General features: G+C 43.9%; 1 protein-coding gene across 1 annotated transcript in view; it reads left to right on the top strand.

The window, feature by feature from the left end:
• The first annotated feature begins 272 nt into the window (after nucleotides 1-272).
• The window catches only part of acsl4a (acyl-CoA synthetase long chain family member 4a), a 90,177-nt gene continuing 76,729 nt past the window's right edge, over nucleotides 273-13,720 (top strand). Inside the window, 1 exon segment of the mRNA XM_055644147.1 lies at nucleotides 273-407. The gene's annotated coding sequence lies outside the window, so the exon portion shown is untranslated.

The raw sequence follows: 13,720 nt of genomic DNA, 5'->3' as shown, positions 1-13,720 counted from the left end.
AGTGAGCAAGTGGTGGGCAGTGTGTGACTGGGCCCATCTGCATTGCCCACAGGTGTAAGTGAGTAAGTGGTGGGCAGTGTGTGACTGGGCCCATCTGCATTGCCCACAGGTGTGAGTGAGCAAGTGGTGGGCAGTGTGTGACTGGGCCCATCTGCATCTTGATCTCCACTATCTTTGATCTGCATTGCCCACAGAACGCGCGGCTGCGGGTGCAACGAGGGGGCGGCGCTGCGAGACCCGGCTCCGCCATTGGCTGCGGGGAATCGAATCAGATGACGTCGCCGTGTTTCCGGGCTTCCATCCTCTGGGGGTCAGAGGTTACTGGCGGGCATTGACACCGAGCGGCGGCGGGCGGGCAGGCAGGCTCAGTGTCGGCGGCAGCAGCAGCAGCGGGCAGCACACTCAGGGTAAGTGGCACCAGCCGTGCATCCATCCCTTAGGGAGGGGAGGGAGGAATCAACTTCACCAACCTCGCCTTATCTTTCTTTCTTTTTGTAAATTCATTTTTCTCTTAAAAAAGCCCGATGCAGATTGAAAGGAGACATCAACGAGTAGTGTAGGAAGGAACTGCAGATGCTGGTTTACATCGGACAGGCACAAAATGCTGGAGTAACTCAGCGGGACAGGCAGGCAGCATCTCTGGAGGGAAGGAATGGGTGGCGTTTCGGGTCGAGACCTTTAATCAGACTGAAGAAGCGAGCTACCTCGCTGCAATCGTAGGGTCTTTTGGAGCGACAGATATACGAGCGCCCCATTTAAGATGCATGTTTTCAGAAACGTGTATAAAGATCGTCAAGATCAAGGGGAAATCTGATACACATAATCCTTTGGCAGGGAAATGTTTTAGCTGAGTTTGATCGTGGAAGACTTGTTCAGTCCCACTTCAGAAAGCCGCTTTCACTAATCTCTGGTTAAACGCTTGCAGACTCTCGCACGCCCGACTTGACATAACGGCAGTGAAGTGAACTAGTCCGGGCCAAAGATCCTATAGCTATAGCCATAGGATCTTGGTTCTTTATAGCTATATCCTATAGCTATAGGATCATGACCATGACGTCCTATAGCTATAGGATCTTGGATCTTTGGTCCGGGCCACGTTCTAAAGTGGAACACTGTCACCAACACAATCCGGGCCACGTTCTAAAGTGGAACACTGTTCTGCTGCCGCCTAGCAACGCTATCCGGGCCACGTTCTAAAGTGGAACACTGTCACCAACACAATCCGGGCCACATTCTAAAATGCTCCCATAGTGTGTTAACAGTAAGCAGCAATCTGGCCTTGAATATGCTATACAAGCCTTGCTCATGGCCACAGATAGTTAAAGCTTTACATCCATCGTATTACCGGCCTATCTTCGGCCAACATTTCCCGCCGACGACATCACTCTTGAACTGAGTCAGAGGATGACGAGTTCATTATTTGACATTTTTTTCAGAATTGCTTATCGTTTCCCTTCCTCTGCAGCTTTTCCAGTGGTAGGTTTTTAAAAGTCACTTTAAATTGAAAGAAACTAAAGATAATGCTTTTCACCTCGCACCAAGTCTGTCCATATTTAAATATCCCCTTGCATTTTTTTTGATATTGGGAGCATTTGATTATATGTATGGCAGTTGTTTCTTATTAGGTGTCGATTAGTTGTGAACATTTGGATGGCATTGTTTTTTTTTAAGTCATTTTCAGCAAAAATCTGGTGATGGTGATGGACCTGTTTCAAACTTTAACAGAATGAATGTTAGCCTTTAGAATTGTATAAACTTGTGGCAGAGAAGTCTTTATACTCATTGGACTCGTGACATCTTTTCATAAGAGCTGCCTATTTTGGTCATGACCAAACTTTTCCTGAAAAAACCTTGCTAATTGGCTCTTTGTCCAAATTATTATGGAATTCTGGATTACACATTGGACTGAAATAATTTTCAGCAAAGATGCCTCTATTTTTAATTTTGTGCTCTATAGGTTTTTAATCACTGTTAAAGATAATTCAGTACATGTCTAATGGCCTTTAGAAACTCTGCGTGACTCTATTTGAGTTGTACAGCATGGAAACCGGCCTTTCAACCAAACCTGACCATGACGTCCAAATTTCCCCATCTGAGCTAGTTCAATTATCTTGCTTTTGGCTCGTCCCTCTCAACCTTTCCTATACGTGCATCTGCCTAAATGTATTTTAAGTGTACCTTTGCCAGCTTGATTCACTTATCCACCACCCTCTATTGCATCTCAATTTTATTTCCTCTAATTCTAGACTCCCCTACTCTGTGGGGGGGGGGGGACTGTGATCATTCATCGTATCTGCCCCCTCATGATTTTATACACCATTATCAAGTCTGCCTCCTGCACTCCAAGGGAAAAAAAGCCCCAGTCTCTCCTGATAACTCGGGCCCTCCAATCCCCAACATTGTTGTGAACTTTTTCTGCATCCTTTCCACCTTAATGACCTCCTTCCCATAGCTGGGTAGCCAGAGCTGCACACATACTGAAGAGCACAAGTGTTAGGAACATTGGCCTGTGAGCCTGCTCTGCCATTTATTAAAATTGTAACTGATCTTAAGCCTTAATGCCATTTTTTTTTACACTATCCAAATGTCTCTTAATTACTTGAATCTCCAGACATCTACTTATGTTTATTTTTTAATGAATTCCAAGACTTAGTGTCTACCAAATCCCTGTGGGATACAGAATTCCAAAGAACCAACATCCTCCATTTGATGGTTTCTCCCTGTCTCACCCCAAAATGGCCTACCATTTAATCTGTAACTGTAGATCATAACCTGTTCGCCTGGTATGAAAAAATATTGCAAAACTTGTGAAATGTAAGTATGTACTAAAAATTCTAAAATTATCAATCGGAGTTATTGGACTGGTTCCAGGCGCAGTGAAGTGTAGTCTGGAACACGGGGCCTCAGATATTTGCAAGAAGTCTGGAGTTGTGGTATTCGTATCCTGGTTCAATGTGATGCAATCTGCCAACATTCATGGCTGGAGACAACAGATGCTGGTTTACCAAAAAAACCACAAAGTGCTGAAGTAACTCAGTGGGTCAGGCAACATCTCTGGAGAACATGGATAGGTGACATTTCCAGTCGATAAACTTTCTTTAGACTGATTGCTATATGGGGAAAGAAAGCTGTAAAGGAGGTGGGATGGGACAAAGTCTAGCAAGTGATAGGTGGACAAAAGTGCTGGAGAAACTCAGCGGGTGCAGAAGCATCTACGGAGTGAAGGAAATTGGCAACGTTTCGGGCCGAAACCCTTCTTCAGACTGATGGAGGGTCAAGTGAAGGGGATAGGTGGATACAAGTGATGGGGAGTTTGATTGCCGGATTGGTGGATAAAGGCCCAAAATGAAAAGGCGACAAAGGGTATAAGATACGGAGTGAAATGTGAAGCCTGGGGGAGGAATATAGGTGGAAGGGGATTAATGGATGGGATAGTAGGAAAAATGGGTACACACCAGGATGGGACACGGGGAAAAGAGAGGAGGGCATAAAGGGAGAAGTGTTATCTAAAATTGGTGTCCAATGTTCATATCTTTGGGATGCAAGCACCCAAGCATGACGGGCTGTTTTTCCAGTTCAAGATTTGATTTGCTGGGGAAATGAAGGAGATAAAAAGATGGAGCAAGATTGGGCTGGGACTCATCAAATTGATTAGCTTGAAGGATTCTGAAGAATGCTTAGCCAAACCTATCCTAAAATTACACGATACACAGTCAGAGTTTTGTCTTATCCAAGTTGTCGCTCCAAGTTGTCAATAATTTGGGGTTTTAACTTAATATTCACTTGAAACTTCATTTTTTGAATGTAAGTAATGCTCATGGTAAAAGAGGTATGATTGTCGATTGCAATGACATCATAACTGATAATTAGCCCTAGAAAGATTTTTTACAGTTCCGTTGCCCACAAAAAATGAGGATATTTTGAGCTTCGTCAAAAGTCTTCAAGTTTATTGGTTGCTTTAAAGAATAACCCACCTGTAATTTTAAGATCAATGTTCTATTTATACGCAGCTGTTTTTCATAAGATGTGATGTCATAGAACATTTTGTGGCACTTGCATTTTGACCAGATGCTCGTTGAATCTGCAGACTTACCCCTCTCCCCCTTTATTTAGCTTTGACCATCCGCTACTATTGACAGTTCAATATACCTGAAAATAAAATTTTAGCTGCTGATATTTTTAACCTGACTTGATTTGTCAACTTGTGTTTTGTTTTGAACAGGTTGAACTTTGCCTCAGTTGGCATTTACACTGTAGTTTCACAAGAATTTAGTTTAGATCTGACTTGAGGCGACTCACACCAAGACTGATAATTGTGGAATGTTAAACAGGTGTGTCAATGCTTTTTAATTCAAACAGGCTTGGGCATTGAATATTCCTGCCGACTTTGGTATGGTGATGCATGAGGACTGCCAAATGTATTTGTTTATAAATGATTCAAGTGTTGGCCTTTCCTCTTCCTCAGACGCAAAAATTTGGAGTAACTCAGCGGGTCGGACACCATGTTTGGAGAAAAGGAATAGGTGACGCTTAGAGACTTGTCTTCAAACTAAGAGTCGGGGGAAAGGGAAACGAGAAATATAGACGGTGATGTAGAGAGATATAGAACAAATGAATGAAAGATAATCAAAAAAAAAGTAACGATGATGAAGGAAAGAGTCTATCTTTAGCTGTGGGCTAGATGAAATCAACAATGTTGACAATGAGACTCGACAAGCCGACTTTGACGTTTGTGCGATTTGGGTGGGGGAGGGATAGAGAGACAGGGAATGCTGGGGTTACTTGAAGTTAGAGAAATCAATATTCATACCACTGGGTTGTAAGCTGCTCCAGCAAAATATGAGGTGCTGTTCCTCCAATTTGCGTTTGGCCTCACTCTGACAGTGGAGGAGGCTCAGGACAGAAAGGTCAGGGTGGGAGTAGGAAGGTGAATTAAAGTGTTTGGCAACCTGGAAAACAGGTGGGTCCAGGGGACTGAGCGAAGGTGTTCCTCAGATGTTCTCCAGTTTAAACCAGCATCTGCGGTTCCTTCCTACACTATTCTTCCTTTGCATGTTTATCCCACTGTTCTGGGAGATTTTATACTGCTACAAAATGACTGGTTCTATCACTGTTAACAATTTTTCCTGAAAGCAATTTAGCTTCCATTGCCCCGCTCCTCGTCCATGTCTTCTTGAATGCAGCAAGCAAGCTTTGCGTAGCTGTCACTTATGACCCAGGGCTCAGCTCTCAGATCTGCAATCATTAATAGAGATTTTTTATAATTCGTAATATCTGCAAATTCTTGCAAACGGAGTGGAAATTGGAGGCCATGAAGTGAACATAAATGTTATCTACCTTCAAATCTTTACACATATCCATCCTACTCCAGTGCCTCAGGCATTACTTCAAGACTGGCTCTGTAGCAACTTGTGTTAAAGCATCTCTGAACCCTTGAAGTAAATGTAAGTATTCGTATTTAGTAAAATGTTGGCATTCACAATGCACTACACATTAAATCAATAAATTTACAATTCCAAAATGTTTCAGAGTTGGTACTAGCTGAACTTTGGCATGTTATAGTATGAAGGCCAGTTGCTATTCAGACTTGAGTTGGGCTGTTAAAAGCTGGAGGAATGTATTCAGGTTATCTGTCACTATGGCGGATCAGATTGCAATTAAAGTTAAAATCATCTTTTTACAATTGTTTATAAGTTCCAGGAGCAGAATAAGGACATTCGGCCCATCAAGTCTGCTTTCCCCATTCAATCATGGCTGATCTATCTTTCCCTCTCAAGCCCCATTCTCCTGCCTTCTCCCCATAACTCCTGTTCCTACTAATAAAAAATCTGTCAATCTCTACTGTAAAATTATCTGCTGATGGCCTCCACAGCCGTCTGTGGCAGTGAATTCCACAGATTCACCACCCTGTAACTAAAGACTTCAGAATTCAAGGCACAGTGATATCAAAAATCTAAGAAAGGTCAAATTCTTCACCATGTACCCTTTTGGAGCTTCAAGGTTTAATTTTGTTTTATACCTGATGATTATTTTGAAAATATGCGTGCAGTAATCACGTGCATGTTTTTACCAAATAGAAAATGGATGGGCATGGAATGGAGGGATGTGGATCATGTGCAGGCAGATGAGATTAGTTTAGGATAGCATCATGTTCGGCACAGACCTTGTGGGCCGAAGGGCCTGTTCCTGTCCTGCTCTTTTCTCCATTCCCCATTTTAATTTTATCCTATGAGCGAATTTCACTTTGTTCATCACCATTAACGTATTATTAGATGTGTTCAGTTTAACTCGGTATCATTTATGAGTCAGAATGAGAAAAGGTACTTCAACTAGTTCAAGCTACGCTTTAAAGATCTACTACTTAAAACTCTGAGAAACAGCAAGTGATTCTGTCTTTTTGGCAATATCTTATCATAGTTGTGTGGGAAGGAACTAGATGCTGGTTTAAGCTCTAGAGAGAAGGAATAGGTGTTGTTTAGTTCAGGTCTGAAGAAGGGTTTGGACCTGAAATGTCACCTATTCCTTTTTGCTGGAGATGCTGTCCGACCCACTGAGTTACTCCAGCATTTCATCTATCTTTATATCATACTTGTTGTTTAAGTGATAACATGTCAATTCCAGTCAAGCATTTGATGGCTGGTAAATTAATTGATCTCTGTAAATCATCCCTAATGTAGGACAGTGGTGGAATCCAGTGACAATTTGAAGAATTTACTTGTTTGTGATAACCTAGTCTGCTGTCCTCTACTATTTGCATGTGGCATTACAAGTGCAGTATAAACCACAGATGTCCTCAGTGTTCTGTTGCAGAGGATTAATGGTTAAAAATGGTGATATTTACCTAATCGAACCATTTTTTGAATGGCTCATTAAGCAAGATGTTAAAAGGCCTGAATGAGAGATTAACTCCTGATTGCAAGGATCCTTCTAAGATTTGTTTCAACACCCCGTCAAACTTGAAATGCCATGAAGTAAAATGTGTAGGAAGGAACTGCAGATGCTGGTTTAAACCGAAAATTGAAATAAAGACCTGGAGTAACTCAGCGGGACAGACAGCATCTCTGGAGAAAAGGACCTGAAGAGCGATCTCGACCCAAAATGTCACCTGTTCCTTTTCTCCAGAGATGCTGTCTGACCCGCTGAGATACTCCAGCTTTTTGTGGCTATTCTTCAACCTTCTCCAATGTCGAACTATTTTATTTTCTTTAGTATCCAAAGAGCTAGCAATCTCAGCCTTGCACGTAATCAACTAAAGATGGCGGCGCTGGCTTAACAGCTGCGGCCCACCTGCAATCCGTCTGTATTTTTTTTTTTTCCTTTCTTTTGTTTCTTGTCATGTTTTAGTTAATTTTGTTTTATTAAGCTGTGTACGTGTGTGGGTGGGGTGGGAGTAACCTGCTCTGGTCGTTTCCTTTGGGGTGTGTGACTTTTTCCTTGTTCGTATTCCCCGTCTCCATCTGCGCCGAGGCCTAATGGTGGAGCAGTGACAGCGGTGGCGGAGACCCGACTCGGTCCTGGAGCCGTGGCGACTGCAGCGACCGCCAGCGACTGAAGCGGTGTTCGAACCGTCGCCTCGGTGCAGAGGGAGAACAAAGAGGAAGAGACCGAGACTTTAAGTTTTGCCTTCCACCACAGTGAGGAGGTGTTTGGTGAACTCACTGTGGTGGATGTTAAATTTGTGTTGATTGTGTGTTTTTGTCATTTAAAAAAAAAATTATATGTATGACTGCAGGGAAATAACATTTTGTTCAGACCGGAAGGTCTGAATGACAATAAACGAGTCTAAGTCTAAGTCTAATCAAGACTGAAGATCCTCGGCTTTTTTTGTATCAAGGAAATCTAAAAATGAAAAATACTCTGAATTAAGAAATCTGCTGCACAGATCTTTTCTCATATTTCTGTCTCAGTGGGTTGGACTGAAGGGCCTGTTTTTTGAGCTGATCAACCGACTCTTTATTTCCTTGTGACGTAAAGGAAGACCGTTCATCTCTTTGAGCCTGTGTTGGATCTCAACCATTCCCACAACCTCATTCCTTCACTTATTTTCCTTTGGACTATTATTGTTCACCCATGCCCAATAACATTGTTCTGATTCTTCTACATCCTGCACTGGAGATAATTTACAGTGCCAATGCACCTACCAACCAACAGGTCTTAGGGAGAAACCAGGGCAACTGGAGGAAACCCATGTGCTCACTGGGGAAGCATGCAAACTCCACATGGATAGCATCGGAGGTTGGAATTGAACTAGGGTCACTGGAACGGTACATTACTTGCACTGGCACTGTGCTGCCCCGAAACAGATGAGCATATACAGGCGCTCCTCAACTTGCGATGGGATTACGTCCCGATACACCCATCGTAAATCGAAATTAACGCGTCGATAATGCATTTTCAAATGAAGGTTGTACGATGCAGTGGTTAAGCTCAACCAAGGCAGGGGCTGACTGACAAGAGAAGGCGAGGGGGAGTTGGACCTCAGCCACTCACTCGCCTGTCGACCATTTCTTACCTAAATAGGACAAGCGAATTAGTCGGGGATACTCCAGCCCCATCAAGCGCATCCTCACATCCCACACCAGGTTGGTGGGGCGTGACATCCTGCCTCTCCTCCACTTATCAACAGCTCGCAGCCTCCGACACTGTCCGCTCGACAGGCCACTAGTGCACGAGTTCCCAGCGCACAACAAAACCAGCCGCTGACCCACTGATGGCGAATTTATATCTTTTTTTCACGCTGACAACACTGTAGAGTAGTGGTCGCGAGGTTGACTGGGAGCTGCCGTTGCCCAGTATCACGAGAGAGTATCGTACCGCATATTGCTAGCCCGGGAAAAATTCAAAATTGGATGTATGGTTTCTACTGAATGCGTATCGCTTTGCACCATCGTATAGCCGAAATACCGCAAGTCGAAACATCGTAAGTCGAGGAGCATCTGTATTGCTAAATTCTAGACTCTGCAGGTTTTAGGGGTAACCCCAATTGAGTATATAGCCATTTTGAACCGTAATGCGTTGCTCAGCAGGTCTGGCATTATCTGGGGAGATAAACGTAGAGTTAAATATTTGCAAGTGGTGACCTGATCTGCAGAACTGAATAGCTAACCTTATTTCTCTCATCACACATGTTTTCTCAACTGGTGAATGGTTTCAACTTTTTCTCTTTTTATTTCGGATTTCCAATTTGTGTTTGTATCCTAGCTGCATACTTGACATCCTGCCTTCTTGTATTCTCAACTGATAAATTGCATCAATCAGCAATATAAATATCTCGAAGGGGAACTAGTCATTTCTGGGCCGTTGCCCTGCTTTCTTTGCACGGATATGGTGTGTCTCCAAGCTGAAAAGAGCAGCCTGTGCATCAGATTGCAACCACTTGAGATCTGTGTGTTTTTTTAACTGATAAATTGCATTCAGCCATTCTGAGCTGAACAATTACACATTTAGGGAAAAGCTGCATCGCGTGACAAAGTGGGAACAGCATTGATTACTTGATGTCGGCTGTTGACATTTTGCCAACGATGTAGTTGGTGACTATTGATCTTGCTTTTAATTAATAACGAATATAAAGGAACTTACCTTTGATGTTGGGCCTTTATTGCCCCCTGCACATGACACCCAAGTGCTCAGCAGAGCTCCTCAAGTGAAGTCATCGTGGAGGGTGGGGGAAATGTGGCGGTCAGATTGTGCACAGCAGGATCCAACTGGCAGCAATCTGATTAGTGAGGAGAATTCCACTGCACAATCTCCTCAAGGAATGCCGACTCTCGGACGAGAGCTCTGCGCCATCCTCTCCCGCTGCACCCCCTGCGATCTCTGACGCTTCCTTATCTCTGTGTCTCCCTCTCCCCTGCAGCTCAGTCTGAAGAAGGGTCTCGACTCAAAACATCACCCATTCCTTCTCTCCAGAGATGCTGCCTGTCCCTCTGAGTTACTCCAACATTTTGTGTCAATGTTTTGTTTTGGCAGTATTGATGATGGTGTTACAGAGAACGTCCCGGTTGCTAATAGACTCAGCACTGGAAGGTCAACACCTGTTGAATGTCTTATCAGTGCCTGATCATCAATAGTGCCGCCATAGATCAGGCGGCATTTTTTTTTTGTTCAAATTGTTTTAACTCTCTCAACTTTCCCCCCCCCCCCCCCCCCCCCCCTTGTATAACTTAATGCTTGTTTTCTCATTTTCTAACTCTGAAAGCGGTATTAACTCTGTTTCTCTCTCTGGATGCTGACTGACATGCGGAGGGCCTCCAGCATCTTCCACTTTTTTTCTGACAGGATATGAAGCAGGCTTGTGTAAAAAAACCCTGCAGTTTGTAACAAGTGGTGAGTGACTTTAAGTGGCACGATCTAGCTGGGATCTTGTCTGGGGCTGGGCTGACCCAAATAATTGGTGAAAATTGTCTTTCAGAAAGATCTGAATTTGACGATGGAAGAAAGATTTAGAGAAAGGGTGTGCCAGGGAGATTTCAATGGAGAGTACATTAGAGGCTGGAGTTACGGAGACTGCAGAGCGATCCAACCTGACAAAAACACTTGGCCTTTACTGTCTCTGCACTGCCTCATCCATTCCAAGGTGTCTGAACATTTGATTCTTTCTCTCTACTAAGCAGTGTCATTTCAGCTGATGCTGGATACGTGTTCCTTTGAAATGTTGTCGAGCGAAGGTGGTGGAAACTTGAATTAAACTGCCACAAGATCAGGATCGGATGCCTTGAATTGCGTTTACTTTTTGCCTAGTGCCCTCTAAGTGCTCTTTGTGTTAATTGTTGTAATTCCGGACTTGGTTCTTGATCCTATGCTGCGCAGAGCTGTGCATATACGGTAACCTTTGTTTACTTGCAGTTCTCAAATTCCATTGCCTTTTGCACACCCATTGTCTGCAAATCAAGCACTTGGTTGTTGGGCAAACAGATTAGTGAAGGGCAGCGCATAATTCTTCTGCCTGTACTGAGTTTGATTGGCTGTGGAGGAATATGTTGGACTCCATGGACTAGGTGGGGAGAGGAGAAGTGGTTTTGACCGGCTCGGAACAGGTAGGAGCAGGATTAACTGTGATGCCTCCCCACAGCTGAATAACTTGAACACAAACGGCATTCCACCAGATTACTATCTGGTGACAGAAATGTAGTTATTAAGCCCCTGTCCCACTGTACGAGGTAATTCACAAGTTCTCCTGAGTTTCCCCGATTTGAGCTCGGAGAATTATGGTAATGGCCGTTCGGCTTACCGTGTTTCCCGAGTACCTGCCGTTATCGTTACGAGCCGCTAAGAGACGTCCCGAGCTCCGACGTACCTGCTACGTCCATTCTACGTACTTACCACGAGTTTGATTTTTTTAAAACTCGAGAGAACTCTTGGGTAAACTAGTATAGTGTGACACGCCCTTTATCTGGCGATAGACACAAAAAGCAGGAGTAGCTCAGCGGGCCAGGCAGCATCTCTGGAGAGAAGGAATAGGTGATGTTTCAGGTTAAGACCCCTTGCATCTATCATCGGTGTAAACCAGCATCTACACATTTCCGGAACAATGGGATTTTTTTCATTGTTCCTGTGCTCTTGTATCAATTTTGGAAAAACCCTTGTTCGCTCTTGTTTCTTTGTGTTTTACCCCAAATAATTTTTTCAAGAGATCAATCTTAAGAATTTTTTTTTTTTTTTTTTAAAGGGACTTCCTTATACTGCATTAAATGTGCAGTATAAGGAAGTGCTAACATCTCTGTACAATTCTCGCATTACACTGTGTTGATAATCTTCAAAAGAGCTGATGAACAGTACATTAGGAAGCAGAAAGAACATATTTCTGCTATCTGCATGCAGTTCGCTGCTGTTTTAATCAAGTTGTGTAAGCCATCGGAAAGAGTCTAGCTTATTATAATGGCTCACTGGGCAAGCACGTGCCATGTTTCTAGATCTTTGCACTGCACGAGAATTGTGAGTAAAGAAGTGTGCGTGTCTAGGGTTATTGGAGGTCTTTGATTGCGTTGATAATTTGAGCACAGCGGCCAGTTTTAATCATGAGATGCTAATCACAAAGTAGCTGTCTGACACGAGATTGCTCAGTGAAATGTTGAGAAATGTGTGTTAAATATTTGAGAAATGTGTGTTAAATGTTAAAGCCAATTAACCTACAAACCCGTACATCTTTGGAGTGTGGTAGGAAACTGAAGATCTCGGAGAAAACCCACACAGGTCACGGGGAGAACGTACAAACTCCGTGCAGGCAGCACCCGTAGTCGGGATCGAACTTGGGTCTCTGGCGCTGCAAGCACTGTAAGGCAGCAACTCTACCGCTGTGCCACCATTGAATCTTTGTTCTTTGCAACCATATTCTGTCGTTGGTGAAACTGATTGTAATCCTCTGCACAACTTTACATCTGCTGATGGATGAGAGAACAAATAAGGCAAAACCTTTTTCCCGCAGGGAATGCTTATGGTCTGGAATCCAAACCCTCCCCTAGGAGTGGTGAAAGCAGCATCAATCAGTGGCCTGAGATGGCAATTGGGTGGGATGAAGGGAGATTAATTTGCAGTGCTCTGGGGAAGGAACAGGGCAATGGGAATTGCTCTACTCGGCGCAAGCAGACACGGTGGCGCCCCACAAAATGAAATGGGATGTATCGAGCAATTCTGTACGATTTTGATGGATTTGATTGATAAGGAGGGGAGGTGGTGACCTTGAGAAGGGCAAGGTGTGCAGCTAATATCGTATACGGGTCAAGTCAAGTCAAGAGAGTTTATTGTGATGTGTGCCAGATAGGACAATGAAATTCTTGCTTGCTGCAGCACGACAGAATATTTTAGGCATAAATACAGATCAGATCAGATCAGTGTGAGCATATACCATAGAATATATATGCATACACACATAAATACACAGATAAAGTGCAATAGGCTGTTATAGTTCATAGTTTGTTTGAAGTTGTGTTTAATAGCCTGATGGCTGTGGGGAAGTAGCTGTTCCTGAACCTGGTCGTTGCAGTCTTCAGGCTCCTGTACCTTCTACCTAATGGCAGCTGAGAGATGAGTGTGTGGCCAGGATGGTGTGGGTCCTTGATGATGCTGGCAGCTTTTTGAGGCAGCGCCTGCGATAGATCCCCTTGATGTTGGGGAGGTCAGAGCCGATGATGGACTGGGCAGTGTTTACTACTTTTTGTAGCCTTTTCCGTCCCTGGACGCTCAGGTTCCCGAACCAAGCCACGATGCAACCGGTCAACATGCTCTCTACTGTGCACCTGTAGGCGTTCGAGAGAGCCCTCCTGGACAAACCGACTCTCCGTAATCTTCTCAGGAAGTAGAGGCGCTGATGTGCTTTCTTTATTACTGCATCAGTGTTCTGGGATCTTCCAAAATATGCACGCACAGGTATTTGAAGTTCTTGACCCTTTCCACCATCGACCCGTTGATATAAATGGGACTGTGGGTCCCCATCCTAACCCTTCCGAAGTCCACAATCAGTTCCTTGGTTTTGCTGGTGTTGAGGGCCAGGTTATTGTGCTGGTACCATTTGGTCAATCGGGCGATTGCTATATTTAAGAGGGAGTTAGATGTGGCCCTTGTGGCTAAGGGGATCAGGGGGTATGGAGAGAAGGCAGGTACGGGATACTGAGTTGGATGATCAGCCATGATCATATTGAATGGCGGTGCAGGCTCGAAGGGCCGAATGGCCTACTCTTGCACCTAATTTCTATGTTCTATGTTTCTTCTATAATCTGACTCG

The sequence above is a fragment of the Leucoraja erinacea genome, chromosome 12 (genome assembly GCF_028641065.1).
Source record: "Leucoraja erinacea ecotype New England chromosome 12, Leri_hhj_1, whole genome shotgun sequence".
NCBI classification, from domain to species: domain Eukaryota; kingdom Metazoa; phylum Chordata; class Chondrichthyes; order Rajiformes; family Rajidae; genus Leucoraja; species Leucoraja erinaceus.
This window is presented reverse-complemented; position numbering and strand designations above follow the sequence as displayed.